The sequence below is a fragment of the Herpailurus yagouaroundi genome, unplaced genomic scaffold, assembly GCF_014898765.1.
Source record: "Herpailurus yagouaroundi ecotype Mexico unplaced genomic scaffold, PumYag 483, whole genome shotgun sequence".
Lineage (NCBI taxonomy): Eukaryota > Metazoa > Chordata > Mammalia > Carnivora > Felidae > Herpailurus > Herpailurus yagouaroundi.
This window is the reverse complement of record NW_024412700.1, coordinates 4,270,590-4,287,885: the sequence shown is the minus strand read 5'-3', so window position 1 is coordinate 4,287,885 and position 17,296 is coordinate 4,270,590. Positions and strand designations below refer to the sequence as shown.

General features: G+C 43.3%; 1 long non-coding RNA gene across 1 annotated transcript in view; it reads right to left on the bottom strand.

Annotated features, from left to right (window-relative positions):
* Positions 1–3,926: 3,926 nt before the first annotated feature.
* Positions 3,927–17,296, bottom strand: part of LOC121022949 (uncharacterized) — a 16,147-nt gene continuing 2,777 nt past the window's right edge. The window contains exons 2-3 of the long non-coding RNA XR_005787188.1: positions 14,964–15,100; positions 3,927–4,367 (exon numbers count right to left, since the gene is read on the bottom strand). This is a non-coding gene — a long non-coding RNA (uncharacterized LOC121022949). The remainder of the gene's footprint in view (positions 4,368–14,963; positions 15,101–17,296) is intronic.

Below are 17,296 nucleotides of genomic sequence, written 5' to 3'. Positions count from 1 at the left end.
TAAAAAGCAGCCCCTCCCCCACCCCCTAACTGTATCTAACATAATATCCATTTTACTTACTTCTTTCACTATATGGAAGAACAGCACTGCCCAGACATCTGCGTGATGAGTGTGGACCAGAAACCTGGCGTGTCCCGGGACCATCCAGGAGGCCAGTGGGCTGGAGCTGAGAGGCTGGGAGGGTTGGCGGGGTCCCAGCACGCTGGTGGACGGCCCCGTGGGCAGCACCGAGAAGCGGTCAGTGCAGAGGGGACGTGGGTAGTGTTTTGTTTGTTTCTAAGTTGAGCGCCATCAAGGAATATCGTCTGATAACAGGAATTATCTAGTAGAAAACAGAGACACTGCGCCATGGGAGAAGTGTGATAGGAGGGGTTCGAACAGAAGGGTGCGTGGTGAGGGTTGGTCTTGGAACGTCTGCTGTGAATTGGCAGAGTCAGGGGATGTAAGGACAGGTTCAGGTAGATTGGAGGGGTTGGCGGGTAAGAGGGACGTAAGATAGTTTACAGACTATTTATTTATTTATTTATTTATTTAAGTTTATTATTTATTTTGAGAGAGAGAGAGAGAAAGAGCAGGACAGGGGCGGAGAGAGAGAGAAATCCCAAGCTAGCTTTGTGCAGTCAGCACAGAGCCTGAAGCAGGGCTTAACCTCACCAATCATGAGATCGTGACCTGAACCGAAGTCAAGAGTTGCTGAACTGGCTGAGCCACCGAGGCGCCCCAACGGACCATTTATATTTGAGGAAGTGGGTCACCTGGACGTTTGGAAGAGAGTGGAGGGCACGGACTGGCTGTCGGTGACACGGGGAAGTGAGTTTCCTGGGGAGCCGAGCAGCACAGTTCATTTGGGACCGGTGGCCACGCACTTGACGTGAGTCTTGTTAGCAGATCGAGGGCGTTTTCTCCAGCAACTTCCAGCCGCTCGGAGGCAGGTGCAGCACCAGCAGGTGGTTGGGTGTGACCAGAGTTAGGGATTTTCCAGGTAAGCGAAGTTTGTATTCATTGATCCTGCGAGGAGAGCAAGGGAGGTAAAAGGCTCTTAGTAACAATTGTAGCAAAATCTCAGATCAAAGCTGGGGAGGGAGGGACCGGGGACACAGGTGACGAGTGCAGTGTGCACGGCCGGCGGGCTGCGGAGTCTGAGCCGCAAACTGGAAGCCGTGGTGAGGCTGGCGGTGTGCACGTCTGAGATTGAGGTTGGGGAGGTGGTGCGGTCTAGCGACTGCCCTTGGAGAACTTTCTAATGTTGGTGGAGGATGTGGCGGTTAAGAGGGTCCAGGAATGAAAAGTCCAGGCAGGAGGCGGGTCATTTGAAGCAATGCTTCTTTATGTGAGGCGTCCCCCCACCCAGGGGCCCTCTGGGAACGTCCGGAAACAGTTTTGGTCATTCCAGCTGGGAGACGCTGCTGGCATCTAGCGGGCAGAACCCACGGATGGTGCTGCACACCCTACAGGGCACACGCCAGCACCCCACAACGGATTGGCCCCAAGTGTTGGGAAGTGTCACTACTGAGAAAGCTGGTCTAGGTGGTGGCGATGTTGCCAGGAGTGAGTCCAGGGGCCGTAACAGGGAGGTGGGAGCGAGGTGACGGGGTCAACCACGAACGAGGGAGAGCCGCAGGAAGGAGAGGATAGCCAAGTGGGACCCCTTGCCCTGGAATGAATCTTTTGGTTTTCTTTTTGTTTTAGAGAGGAGGCGGAGGCAGTTGGGGAGTGGCAGAGAGAGCAGGGAGTCACGTGAGGGGCGGGGCCTGAGAAGTCTGGGGGACACGGCAGGCTGTGGTTGGAGCAGGGAGAGGATGTGCGGGGAGGCGGGAGATGTGCCGATGGCAGGTGTGACTGCCGGGGCCAGGAGCAAGGCTGGGAGAATGGAGGGGCTGCTTGTCAGTAGAAAGCGATCATTCATGTGAGGGGTAAAGCGCAGTGCGATGGCTCTTTGGAATCTCAGAGGCCGAGGAGGGTTGGGGTCCGGGGCCGGCTGCCTGATGCCCTGAGTAACAGTGACCGAAGACCCCAGGGAGGTGGCCTCACCCAGAAGGAAGGTGCCATCTCCACCAGGGTTGGTGTAAGGAAGAATGGGAATGTTTTTCCCTCTGAGCCTGCTCTGAAAACACAGCAGCCTTTGAGATCATTTCTGTTAACGCCAGGCTAATAAAAGTGCAGAGGAGGAGAGATCCTTAGTATTTTAAAGGCTTCCCATAACTATCTTCATGGTTCTCAGCAACTATTTATGACATGCCTTTGGATAAAACATTCTAATGTGTAAATATATATAATAGGGACTCTGGGAATTCTTGACCAATGAGAAAAGCACCGTGGTGCTGCGGCGGGGGGAGTGTTGATGGCAAACAGGTGTATTTCAACTTTGTAAAGCCCTGAAAATGCTAAAGTACCAAATATTTAGTGGCCTTCATGGCCATTAATATTCCTTAATTTTATTATGTCTTAAAGATATTACTGTGAAATATATATATATGAAGTATAAATGCCCATATATTATATATATGTATTATATATATATGTATTATATATATATGTATTATATATATATGTATAATGTATACATATATATGTATAATATATATATGTATTATATATATATCTTCATATATATATAATATATGGGCATATATATATATTATATATATATATGAAGTAAAAATGAAGATTAATAAATAATTAAAACATATGGGCGTCCATCACGCCTACAATATTGCTTCCTTCCCCTCCTGTTTCTTTGACATTTATGGTAATTATTTCCTTGCTTCTCTGTATCAATTTGCCACCTATATGTGCATTCCCAAACCACATAGTATAAAAGGGTCTGTTTGGGACTTTATATTAATTCATTCACGTAGTCTCTATTCTTTTGTATCTTACTTCTCCTGCCCAGCGTTATGTCAGTAAAGTTCATCCATATTGTTCCACGTCACCATAGTTTGTTTTTTATTTCATATGGTTAAATTTTTGCTTGCGTATCGTTTTCCCTTGTATGGACGGACCAAAATGTGTTTATCCATTCCCTCATTGATCACTATATGTTGTTTTCAAGTTTTGGCCATTGCACAAAAACAGTGCAAAGAATGTTCTTTGACATAGGTCTTATTGTACATCTGCATGGGATTGTTTGGGGAGTAAACAAAGACTGAAACTGCCTGACTGAAGAGCATGTCCATATTCAGCATTACAGGTTGACGGGATTGACAGTGTTCAGTGTTGGGGAGATGAGGAGTATAATTTTCATCACTGCCAGTGGATGTCAGATATTTTCCTAAGTGATGTGACAGTTTTCACACCCACCTGTGATGTCAAACACACCTCCTGCCCTCACGTTTCTAACGCCTCTAGGTTGGTCTGAATAACAGGCCAGCCCGACCCATCAGTCCCTCTTTCTGTATCTTGGTGTCACAGAGATGATGGAAATTACAAACGAAATGACATTCATTTGATGGAAATTACAAACGCTCCACTTTTCACCAACACTTAGTATTGTCAAGCTGGTGGGGTATAGTGGTATTTCATTGTGAGTGTTCCTTTTCCTTCTGTATCTTGAGAAATGATTACCATATTATTTTCATCAAGATACACAGCAGTGATAGCTGGGTTCTTTTAAATTTTTTTTTCAACGTTTTTATTTATTTTTGGGACAGAGAGAGACAGAGCATGAACGGGGGAGGGGCAGAGAGAGAGAGGGAGACACAGAATCGGAAACAGGCTCCAGGCTCTGAGCCATCAGCCCAGAGCCTGACGCGGGGCTCGAACTCACGGACCGCGAGATCGTGACCTGGCTGAAGTCGGACGCTTAACCGACTGCGCCACCCAGGCGCCCCAAGGGTTCTTTTAAATATCAGAATTAAAATTAAGTATTTTTCTCTCATTCTAAATTTATATTGACCTATAGAGAAAAAAAGAAAGACAGACACTCATAAAGCTTGGACACACTGGCATGATTAGCTAGGCTGTGAACATGGTCAGCTTCTTCCCAGGCTTGGGCTGTAGCCAAATGAAGCCAGGTTACAATATTTGTAGTAGAATAGTGCAGTAAAAAGGGGCTGACTAGTTCTAGACCAGGTAAGGAAAGGGAGAAAGAAAGGGACATTTTGTTTCAGGAATAGATTTCCTGAAGATTCCCAGTTTATCAGGTATTTTCCCCCCAAATGAATTTTAAGGGATACAATTAACATGAGCTTCAAAATATTGTCCCTGGAGGTGGTTGTGGGGAGGCGGTGGCAGATTTTTAGAAATGCCCCAATACTTGTTGCACTGCTCTGCTTGGCTTGGCTTCAGCATCTGAGAGAAAGTCTCCACCGGGGATCCTGACATGATCTGGTCCACTGGAATTCCTCAAGGTACTGTAAAACCTCCTGCTGGAAAAAGGAAAGGAAGAGAAACATCTCATGCTGGTTCAGGTTAGAGCTTGATAGTAAGAACTATTGAATTATTATAAGAATAGACTCAAAATCCACTATGTGGAAGTTGAAGTTTGTAGTAATGGCAGAATAGATTCGTCAGATCAACTATCCCATAGATAATCAAAGAATCTGAACAACATCTATGTGTGTAGCAAGGGGCAAAGGAGTGTCACTGATAATAGGCATAACTGGAGGGGAGGCTACCTTTTATTTATTTTATTTATTTATTTATTTTTTAATTTTTTTTTTCAACGTTTTATTTATTTTTGGGACAGAGAGAGACAGAGCATGAACGGGGGAGGGGCAGAGAGAGAGGGAGACACAGAATCGGAAACAGGCTCCAGGCTCCGAGCCATCAGCCCAGAGCCTGACGCGGGGCTCGAACTCACGGACCGCGAGATCGTGACCTGGCTGAAGTTGGACGCTTAACCGACTGCGCCACCCGACGCCCCAGAGGCTACCTTTTAAATACAGGCACTTGACTTGGTAAAAATTTTGAGTTCACATCTTTTTTGCCTAAGCTACTCCATAGTACCACTCCTATGGCTTTGCCCAGGAGAAACCTTGTAGTGTTTCTGGACTGAGGTGTTAGAATAGAGAATTTGGAGCTGATAGGTCATCTAGAAAGTTAGAGGGAAAATCCTGAAAGAGACAGTGCCCCAAATCTGCATATAAAATCCTCCCAAATAATGGGCTGACTGCTAAAGTATGTTTGTGTGTGGGAGTTCCCAGAAAATCTGGTGAAAAAGCAGCATCTGAAAGCCCATGTACTTAAACAGAGATTCTAGCTGTTACGTACTGCAGAGCAAGGAGTCTGAGCCGGCTGAATTAACTACTTTCTAAAATAAAAGTCATTCTCTAGATCAGTATGAAAGAATTTCAAGACTACAGTGTTTAACTCATAATGACTTGTATTTAATAGTAATACAAAAGCCAGATACATGAAGAAACAAGAAAATGTGACTCATAATCAAGAAAAAAGAAGCAGCAGCAACTAACCAACTCTCAATGAATCAGATGTTGCAATGAGCAGATCTATACTTTAAAGCACCTAATAAAGGTGTACTAGAACTTGAAGGAAAACAGATGCATAATAAATGAATACGTGGCAACTTTGGCAAAGAACTGTACATAAAAGTCATGGACTTAAATGTTCAATAAGGGAAATTAAAACTTCACAGAATCGACTTAACAAAAGAATGAAGGTGGCAGAAGAATCAGTGAACTTGAAAATAGATCAATAGAGGTGATCAATTCTGAAGAACAAAAAAGCATTAAAGAAAATGAAGAGGGCCTCCAAAACCTGTGGAGAAATATCAAGTAGTCCAATGTATGTGTAATTAAAGCCCCAAAACAGAGATGAGAAAAATAATGGAACAGAAGAATATTAGTTGAAGAAATCAGGGTTAATCGTGTCTCAAATTGGATTAAAGATACGAAGTTACAAATCCAAGAAGCTCAAAGATCCTGAGTAGGGAAAGAAAAACACACCTAGGTATATGGTAGTCAAGTTACTGAAATAATAATATAAAATATTAAAAAGCAGAGAAAAATGGCATGTTCCATAAGGCAAAGGATCAGACAATTGACAGCAGATTTCTTAACAGAAACAATAGAGACCAGAAGACAATGGAAAGACATTTTTAAAGTGACGCAGTAAGAAAGTATCAGCCTAGAATTCTATATCTATGAAGCTAGTCTTCAACATTGAGGGCAAAAAGACATTCCAGGACTGTGCTAATTCAGTAGCCATTGGTGGCAGCTGTTGAGCACTTAAATATGACCAGTTTGAATGGAGATGTAAGTGTAAAATACACACCAAATTTGAAAGATTTAGTGTGAATAAAAAAAGGTAAATATCTCAATAATAATTTTATTACATCTAATGCATGTTTTTTTAAAAAAGTTTTTCTTTTCCAAGTTTTTAAATATTTGTTTTTGAGAGAGAAAGACAGAGCATGAGCAGGGGAGGGACAAAGACAGAGGAAAACAGAATCCGAAGCAGGCTCCAGGCTCTGAGCTGTCAGCACAGAGCCTGATGAGGGACTCAAACTCACGAACTGTGAGATCATGACTTGAGCTGAAGTCAGGCGCTCAATCTACCGGGCCACCCAGGCACCCCACATTAAATGCATGTTAAAATGATATTTTAGATATGTTGAGTTAAATAAAACATATTAACACAATATTTAAAATGAATGTGAAAGGCATTTCAGATAAACAAGCACCAGGGTAATTCATATGGAGCTTTTACTCACATCTAATAAATGCCAAAGAAGTTCTTCAGATTTAAGAGAAGTAACAGGTGGGTATTGGATCCAGAAGATTTTGTGAACATCACTAGAAATGGTAAATGTGTGGGTAAACACTATGTTGATAGTTTTCTTCCCTCAATTAAAAAAAAATTTTTTTTAACACTTGTTTTTGAGAGACAGAGAGAGACAGAGCATGAGCAGGGGAGGGGCAGAGAGAGAAAGACACAAACCCATGAACCGTGAGATCGTGACCTGAGCTGAAGTCGGACGTTTAACTGACTGAGCCACTCAGGTGCCCCTCTTCTTTCAACTTTTAAAGAAGACAAAAGAATTTTTTAAAGTACAAGTCATAAAACTATTCTATCGTGTGTACCTATAATATCTATGAAAGGAATAGCACATGGGGGATGATAGTATTATAGTAATATAGTATTGTATACTATAGATATAAGTAGATAGCATTGTATGTAGATTATAGTATTGTAAGTTCCCCATATTTTACATGAAGTGATACAATATTAAATACAAATAAACCTCTAATAAATTATAGATGTACATTGTAATCTCTAGAGCAACCACTAAAAAAAATGTAAAGAATGTAGCCAAAAAGCCAATACAGGGATTAAAATAGAATGCCAAGGGGCGCCTGGGTGGCGCAGTCGGTTAAGCGTCCGACTTCAGCCAGGTCACGATCTCGCGGTCCGTGAGTTCGAGCCCCGCGTCGGGCTCTGGGCTGATGGCTCAGAGCCTGGAGCTTGTTTCCGATTCTGTGTCTCCCTCTCTCTCTGCCCCTCCCCCGTTCATGCTCTGTCTCTCTCTGTCCCAAAAATAAAATAAACGTTGGAAAAAAAAATAAAATAAAATAGAATGCCAAAAAATTTGATTAACTTAAAAGAAGTCAAGAAAGGAGAAACTGAGAAAGCAAAAACAGATAAGACAGATAGAAAACAAATAGTAAAATTGTAGACCTGAATTAAGCTATATTAATAATTGGTAGAGATATAAATGACTAAAACACCAATTAAAAGGCATAGATTGTCAGGCTTATAAAAAAAAGCAAGGTCAACTATATGTTGTCTTAAGAGATATACTTTATATATGGATAGGTAGATAGATAAATCTCAAACAGTAATCATTAAAAATTGGAGTAGCTACAGTAATACTAGGAAAAAATAGACTTTGAAATGAAGCATGTTACTAAAAGTAAAGAAGGACATTTTATGATAATAAAAGGCTACATCAGCAACACATAGTAATTAAAATGTATACAAAGCTAGAAACAGAGACTCAAAATTCATGCACCAAAAAATTAGAGAACAGAGAGAAATGCAGTGTCATAGTAAAACTCTGTTCTCAATAATCTGTAGAATCAACTAGACAAAATGTCAGTAAAGATATAGGATCCAAATAATAAATGATTAAAATCGATACATTTATAAATCTATACATTTAAATTATAAATCTAAATTATAGGATCTAAATGACTTAATTGACATTTATGGAAACTCCACTCAACAGTGCAGAATCCATGCTATTTTCAAGCAGATATGGAAAGCGTATCACAGTAATTCACATGCTGAGCCATAAAACAACGGTTAATCAAGTTCAAGAGATTGAAATATTACAGAATCTGTCTTATGGCCACAATGGCATTGCATTTGAAATCAATAACAATAAAAGCTCTAGAAAAACACAAATATTTATGTTAAATGATGAGCTTCAAAACCTGAAATGTCAATGAAGAAATCACAGTGGAAAAGAGAACTAATTCAAACGGAATGAAATGAAAATACTACATCTAAAGTTTTATGGAACATAGTTGAAGCTGTGCATAGAGGGAAATTTACAACTCCAAAATGTTTATTTTAGAAAGGAAGTGATTTAAATCCGTGATCTAATTTCCCCCCTTGAGACGACTAGAGAAAAAATGAGCATGTGAAACCACAGTAACTGTAAGGAAGAGAACGACTCAGGTAGGAGGGGAAATAAACAAAACCGGAAGGGACAAAACAGCGGAGGACACGACACTCCCCAACGAGGCCTTTTGAAAATATTAATAAAACTAATAAATCCCTGGCAATAACAGCTCAGAAAAAGAAAACATAAATTAATAATATCAGTGATGAAAGAGGGGGAGATCATCATAGATGATGCTACAGGCATTAAAAGTATAATGAGGGGGCACCTGGGTGGCGCAGTCGGTTAAGCGTCCGACTTCAGCCAGGTCACGATCTCGCGGTCCGTGAGTTCGAGCCCCGCGTCGGGCTCTGGGCTGATGGCTCGGAGCCTGGAGCCTGTTTCCGATTCTGTGTCTCCCTCTCTCTCTGCCCCTCCCCCGTTCATGCTCTGTCTCTCTCTGTCCCAAAAATAAATAAACGTTGAAAAAAAAAAAAAGTATAATGAGGAAATATAAACAACTTTATGCCAATAAATTTAATACTGAATAATTTTGAATACTGAATAATACTGAAAAGCTGAAATAATACTGAAAACTAAAAACACAACTTATCAAAAATGACGTAAGATAAAAGAAAAACTCTGACTAGGTTTATATCTAGGAAAGACCTTAAACTTTCTACCAGAATAGTTTCCTGCAAAGAGAACTCTAGGCCCAGATAGTTTCACTGGTGAATTCTTTCAAACACCTGAGGAAGAAATATCACCAATTCTACAGTATTCTGTTAGAAAATAGAGAAAGAAAATTTTCAACTAATTTTATGAGAGTATCATGATTGTGACACAAAACCTGACAAAAGGATCACAGAAAATTATGGACTACTACCTCTTAGGAACAAGGGTGTTGAAATCTTTAACAAGATGTTAGAACACTGAATCCAACAATACATCAAAAGGATACATCATGGGGGTGCCTGGGTGGCTGGGTCGGTTGAGGGTCCGACTTCGGCTCAGGTCATGATCTCGCGGTCCGTGAGTTGGAGCCCCGCATCGGGCTCTGTGCTGACAGCTCGGAGCCTGGAGCCTGCTTCGGATTCTGTGTCTCCCTCTCTCTCTGCCCCCTCCCCTGCTCATGCTCTGTCTCTCTCTGTCTCAAAAATAAATAAAAACATTAAAGAAATTAAAAAAAAAAAGGATACATCATGACCAAGTGAGCTTTATCCTGTGAGTGTACAGTTGGTTTAGTGTTTGGAAATCCATTGTCAAATGAAGAAAAAATGATGTATTTATCTCAATAGATGCAGAAAAAGCATTTGATAAAAAACTAAAACCTATTCAAGATAAAAACTCTCAGGAAACTAGTAATGGAACTTCCTCAATCTGATAAAAGGCAGCTACGAAAACCTTCATGTAACATAATACTTAATGTTGAAAGACTGGATGCTTTCCCTGTAAGACTGGGAACAACTTAAGCTCTCATCACTTCCATTCAACATTGTACTGGTGGTCCTCCCAGCATAGGAGGATGAGAAAAAGAAATAAAAAGCATATGGATTATCAGTGAAGAAGTAAAACTGTCCTGTTCACGTACAACCTGGCTGTTTACACAGAAAATTCTAAATTATTGACAATAACAACAGCTTATTAGGACACATGTGTGCATTTAACAAAGTCTTGGGATAAAAGGGTCAATATTCAAAACCACAATTGAATTGCTATATACTAGCAGTAAACAACTGGAAAAGAAAATAAAACAATCAGGTATAATAGTGTCAAAAGAGCATAAAATGCCTAGAAATGAAGTTAGCAAAAGACATGCGACATATATACGCTGCAAACTACTAAACTTTGCTGAGAGAAAATAGAGATGCCTAAATAAATGAAGATACATCCGTCACATTCATGCATGGTTGCAAGGCTCAGTATTGTTAAACTGTCATCTCTAATTTGATCTGTTTTCAACGCAATGCCAATTGTAATCTCAGAATTTTAAAAATTAGTTGATTCTAACACTGATATGGAAGCACAAGGAATATAGACTAGAATATAGACTAGCCAATGTATAGTTGATGTCAAGACTTATTAGGAAGTACAGCAATCAAGCCGTGTGTTAGTGTAAGAAGATGTAGTTAGAACAATAAAATAGAGATTCTAGAGCCCACACGTATGGTCAGGTGGTTTTTAACCAAGGCAGCTAAGAAGTTCAATGAGAAAAGTAAGTTTTTTCAGCAGATATTACTGGAAAAACTTGGTGCCCATACAGGAAAAGAAAAGAAAGAAACGTGGCCAACCTCATAACATAAACAAAAATTAATTCAAGATGGATCATAGATGCAAAAGTAAAAACCAAAGCTAGCAAGTGTTTAAAAGGGAGCATTGCAGAATATCTCTATGATATAGGAGGCAGGCAAACGTTTCTTTGACAGGACACATAAAATATAATATTCATAAGAGAAAAATTTGATTAGACTGAAGACGAAACAACCTTTTCTCTTCACGAAAGACACATTTAAGGAAAGAAAATAGGCAAACCTAGACTAGGAGAAAATATTTTCAAGACGTAAAGTTGACAAAGGATTTGTATCAAGGATGCAATTTCTAGACTCCATAATAAAAAAGAAACAACTTATTTTTAAAAATGGGTGATGGGGCTCCTGGGTGTCTCAGTCACTTAAGCATCTAACTTCCGCTCAGGTCATGATCTCGCGGTCTGTGAGTTCAAGCCCCGCATTGGGCTGTGTGCTGACATCTTGGAGCCTGGAGCCTGCTTTGGATTTTGTGTCTCCCTTTCTCTCTGCCCCTCCCTGCTTGCACTCTCTCTCTCTCTCTCTCTCTCTCTCTCTCACTCTCAAACATAAGTAAACATTAAAAAAATTTTAAAAAATGGGTGAAAGACCTGAGCAGTCACTTTGCCCAGGCAGGTGCGCACATGGCTGAGGGAGCACAGAAGAAACGCTCAGCATCACAGCCATCAAAACCATGCAACTGAAACCACATTGGCCCACCACTCCGTGTCCATTAGAATGGCCAAAATTTAACAGAAGAGGAGTGGCTGGGACTCGAGCACGTTTCTGGTGGGTCTGTAACGTGCTGTGGCCGCTCTGGAAAATGTCCTGCAGCTGCTTATGAAATTAAACGCATGCTTACCCTTTGATTCAGTAAACGCACTTTCTGTTCCCCGGAGTCACTGCTGGGGGTCTCTGTGACAACTGGGGGCCTTGCAGAGCCTCATGGCAACCATTTGCAGAAGCAGATTTTTATTGGCTAGAAAGTGAAGGTGATAGGTCTGCATATGTACCAGACTCGGACAGGCTTCAGGGAATTCTGTGTCTGCACAAATCCCGGTTTTCGGAAGTGTTTAGGCGGTTTATGCTTTTCATGATAACTTTCTGGGCTTTCGCTTGAGTTTGCGTGCACCCTGCCTCTGCAACCCAACATTTCACCCGTGTTCTGCTCATCCCCAGCCGCCAGGTTCGGATTCCGCTGCCTCCGGGAAGGCGTCCCTGGCCATCTGGTGAAAGAGCTAATAAATACGGCTCAACTATGGCAGTGCTCTAAAACGCACCTTAACGTGCAGCTCCCCTTGCCTTTCCTGTCCACCGCCACTCCCCGTCACCTCCCTCCCCCAGAGGTACCCCTTCGCAGATGCCTGACGTTGTTACAGAGGTAGAAATAAAAGGACATTGATTTTCATCTGTTGATATCCCAGATAGGCTCTTTACGATGACAGAATAATCATGAATTCCGGGCTTTGTCAAGGGAGGAAATCTTTTCTGAGGTCCTTTATCCCCATTAAGCCACTGAGTGTAGGTCCACGGAGTGGACCTCACGTGCCAGGTGGGGGAAGCCCAAGGCATAGCGCACAGGACGTGAGGAGCTGACTGCTTCTGACTCAATGGGCTGTGGACAGGAGGGAGCGGAAGAGGGGCGACAGAGCGGACAGAAAACCTTACCCCCTCTCTTGCCCCAACAGAGGCAAGGTTCCAGACAGCACTGTGTGGAGGGAGAGTAAGGGGCATTCACCGCGCCCCTCCCACCGAGCTCTGGGAGGGGCTCTGCATTTGTCTTGGTGGAGAGCCAAGGTGGCACCACAGCACAGTGTGGGGCTGGCCGGTGGGGGTGCGTGGGCCTGCGGCCATTCCCCTGGCTTTCCCGTGGTCTGCAGGGGGTAGAAAGGGTCATCGTCCTGGGTCCTGCTGAGGGGATGCAGAACGGCTGGGTAGGTCAGTGTGTGGCCAGAGGCTTGGGATGAAGAAGACGGGTTTGAATGGGGATTTCGTAGCTGCTTCCAGCCCAGCCGTCAGCGGTCCAGAGAACCCCCAGTGGTACCAGGACCCTTTCGTTCTTGTTGCTGTCGGGTCACAGAAACCTGAGACTTCTTAGAAATGTCGTGCCTTTACCCCAGAGAGATTAAAATGGAGGAGGCTGGCATAACATGTTGAGTCATGTTAATCTGTGGCCCTCACCCACCCTGCTCTGACCATAGCACCAGGGTCCTTTGTGTCATTGTCCAGGAGGAAGGGCGGATCGTCCGGAGCAGAGCAGTGAGGGTCACGTCCCAGTGTCGGCCTTGCTGCAGCTAGTCTAACTTCCGCAGGATTCCGTCAACATCTGGCACATTCCTGTCATACTACGCTCAGCGCTCCTCAGAACACAGTCTCATTTACGGTTGATCTGATCGCTGAGTCTCACTTTTCCCAGCAGAATATCCTGGGTTCTGAGAGTGTGGATATCTTCTTATATTTATTTTAGCAAATAGCAATCATCCCAAAGCCACCCAAATAAAAGCCCCGTGAATGTTAGCGGACGGAAGCGGCATGCCAGGAAGTAGGTCAGCTCCGTCTAACGAGGTTGTCTTTAGCTGAGTCCACTCCCAGCCAGCACCTGCTGCTTTTTCAGGGGTGAAGGGTGGCCCACGAAACAACGCATTTTGGTACTTCTTTCGTGCATTTAATGAAATAATAATATCTTTAATGATGCCAACATGAATGTCTCTCTTCAGTGTCATTACATAACTGATTTATTTAAATATTTCCAAGTTCCTGGTGCTCCAAACATATCTCTAAAACAAAAGGTAGTTGCCATGTTAGATAATATTATTTTATTTTAATTTAATTTTAATTTTTTAAATATTTATTTTTGAGAGAGAGAAAGAGAGAGAGTGTGTGAATGGGCAAGGGGCAGAGAGAGGGGGAGACACAATCTGAAGCAGGGTCTAGACTCTGAGCTGTCTGCACAGAGCCCGATGGGGGTCTTGAACTCACGAACCCTGAGATCACGATCTGAGCCGAAGTGAGTTGCTTAACTGACTGAGCTACCCAGGTGCCCCTTTTATTTTAGTTTTTTAACATTTATTTTTGAGAAAGAGACAGAGAGAGTGAGTGGGGGAGGGGCAGAGAGAGGGAGAGAGAGAATCCCAAGCAGGCCCCCACTGTCAGCATGGAGCCTGATGTGGGGCCTGAACTCACAAGCCATGAGATCATGACCTGAGCTGAAATCAAGAGTTGGACGCTTAACTGACTGAGCCACCCTGGCGCCCCTAGATAACGTTGTTTTAAGTGGAGAGGCATTTTCGTGGAATATTTTGTAATTTTTTTTAACATTTATTTATTTTTGAGACAGAGACAAAGCATGAACGGGGGAGGGTCAGAGAGAGAGGGAGACACAGAATCCGAAGCAGGCTCCAGGCTCTGAGCTGTCAGCACAGAGCCCGACGCGGGGCTCGAACTCACGGACCACGAGATCATGACCTGAGCCGAAGTCGGACGCTTAACCGACTGAGCCACCCAGGCCCCCTGAAATATTTCGTGTGTAAGTCTGCTGTGTGTAAAGTAGATGATAATATCGAAGAAATGACTGTCCTTGTTCCGAAAGCCATCTCAGAGAGGTGTTTCTCTAATCTAGCAAGCGTGAGTGGGACTCTTTCAAAGATTCTGGGTACAGTTAAAAGACGCCTAGTGTACTCCTATGTCTTTCTTGATTGTCCCCTTGCCTTGCCTCACACGAGTGGAGAATAGGCGTGTGGCACCCAGACAGGGCAGCCCTGCTCCCCGACCAAGGCATCTCACCACCATGGTCAAGAGTGCGGATCCACATGCACTGCCACGCAGCCGGAAGCTTGAAGGGCAGGTGTGCATCTGGGTGCCCCCTTGTCCTGGCTCACAGACCAAGGAGTCCTGAGGGATACGACCAGGGACCGGCAACCCACCTCTTCCCGTGCATGAAGCAGGTTGAAACGTACCCAGCTGCCCCTTTTAAGTTACAGAACCTCAGAAAAGGACATAACATTTTTGAAACTGGTTCCCCGGACTGAGCATCGTCCCTGTAAACATGTATTTGCAGCTGTGCCCCAAGGACGATAGATTTATCGCGTAAACCGGGATCGGTAAACACCGTGTACCTTATGAGGAGCCGAACAAGTCCTTGCTCGTCACGGTGCTTAATGGCAGTGGTTCTATCAAAGCCACACCAACTGAGTCGGCAACCACAAGTGCGGCTCTGTGCTTTACGGAGGTGCTCCTGTCCTCACTTCTCCACCTGTTAAAATGAAAGATTCTTGGAATATCTAGTATGTAAAGCTTGTTTATGATGCAAATATTCAGATGCCCTTTCATCTCTGAACGGCTTTGATGTCGTGATACGGAAGCGTTTAGCGCCCCTCCTCGCAGACACGCACCCAAGATGTTATCTGGTTCACAGACCTGTGTGCACAGCGTAAGTACGTGGGAGCCAATTATGGGATACTTGTGCGTTCAGTACTTTGGATGAGGAATCTGGCCGCTCCGAAATTAGGAGAAGGATGAGAGGAGTTTGTTCATTTGTTGTTCTTTAAGGTTTTGGAATTCTATCTGGAGCATCAGCATAAGGGAGGCTGAGATGGGAGAATGACGCAGAATCTCAGGGTTCATTCAGTGCCTCTCGGGCTACGTGGGACACACCTCCTCAAATATTCCTCCACGAGATCCAGTCATCCTTGCCCACAGAAATGTCAGTTTCCTCTTCCGTTTAGAGAAGACAAATCTTTCTCTCTTTTTAAAAAAAATTTTTTTTTAACGTTTATTCATTTTGAGAGACAAAGAGACAGAGCGTGAGCAGGGGAGGGGCAGAGAGAGAGGGAGACACAGAATCCGAAGCAGGCTCCAGGCTCCGAACTATCAGCACAGAGCCTGATGCGGGGCTCGAACCCACGAACCATGAGATCATGACCTGAGCCGAAGTCAGATACTCAGTCAACGGAGCCACCCAGGCGCCCCAACTCTTTCTCATTTTAATACATGTTTAATTAAGAAGCTCGGTGTTTCTGTCAGCTTTTAACCCAACTGGGTTAGAGGCTCCCCAGATTTTGAAAGTGTGTCTGCCTGGGCCCCCGCCCCAGAACATTTAAACAAAAACAAATCTCAGGCACGGCCTGGGCATGGCTTTTTAAAGGACTCCTGGGTCATCCTAATGTGCGACCAGAGGTGCAAACCACAGATCTACTGAACCATGCAATGTTTCGTGTCCTTTTATTCCTTTAAGAGCATTTTGTTATTCAAATGCCTCTGCGTGCACGTGCACAAAGAAACCTACGTTTCCCAAGCTAAAAAACCAGAAACAATAGTTGACACATCCATCTTTTGTTTGTTAGATAATCTTTGAATGAATAAATGTAAAGTTGAATAAAGACTGTATAAACATGCCAAAATTTAATTTTAGCCACTTGAATTCCTGCTGAAATGGCTGCTAATGTGTGTGCCCAAAATAGAATTTTAAAGAGAGAATATTGACTGATTAATTCCTGTAAAGGGAGACAAAATTCTGGGGAGTGAGGAAATTCCTCACATTCAAGCTCCCCGGAAATTTTCCCCCAAACTTTCTTCTCATTCATTTTAAAACCTAGAAACAGTATTGTTTGATCACCCTTTGTCCAGAATTAAAACAGCCAGGGAGTTCATGTCAGGCAGTAAGTCTCAGTGCCAAAAAATAGTGCCAGTCCTAGAACATTAGACTGGAGCTCTACGGATAGATTGGGAGTCAGGGAAGATTTAATCCTCCCTTTTAAATGCTCTGTATTTATGGGGCTACAGATTTTCTCTCCAAACTGACGCCCTGAGTGCACGGCACAAGGTCTAAGATGAGGCTCTCCATCATTCTCGAGTGACCCAGCTCCATCGTGTTTGGTACGATTTTTAGCGCTAAGTATGTATTATTATATTCTCATTTTGTAAAAGCTGGGCTTCTGCATATATATGTTCTTTTTTACTGACCCGAATGTTTAATTAATTAGAACACCCCATCTTAACATCATCCTGCATAATGAGAGTTTACGGTACAGCTATTTTTGGTAGCCTGAATGAGTGGAAAGCTATTCACAATGATGAGTACCTGACTCTGCTGATTGTAGACGTGGGTAATTCACAATATCCCATCAGTGGTGATGGGGAGCAGACAAGCTAATTGGCCCACTTAAGGGATGGAACTCCCCAAAGAGGGCTGTCTTTCATGGTTCAAGTTCCATTAATCAACAAATACTCATTGGGCTCCTGCTGGGTGCCTAGCATGATGCTGGCATGACAGGGTGCAAGGCATAGATAAAGGCCCGTGGCCTGCAGCATCTTTTGATTCGGTCGGAGAACAAGACAAGCACATACGATACTTCTGGTAAAAAATACTGTGTTTGTGAACGCGATCACCTTACGTACCCATGAAAGAAAGAGCTTGCTCGCACCGGATGGGCGAAAAGAGTAGGACGAC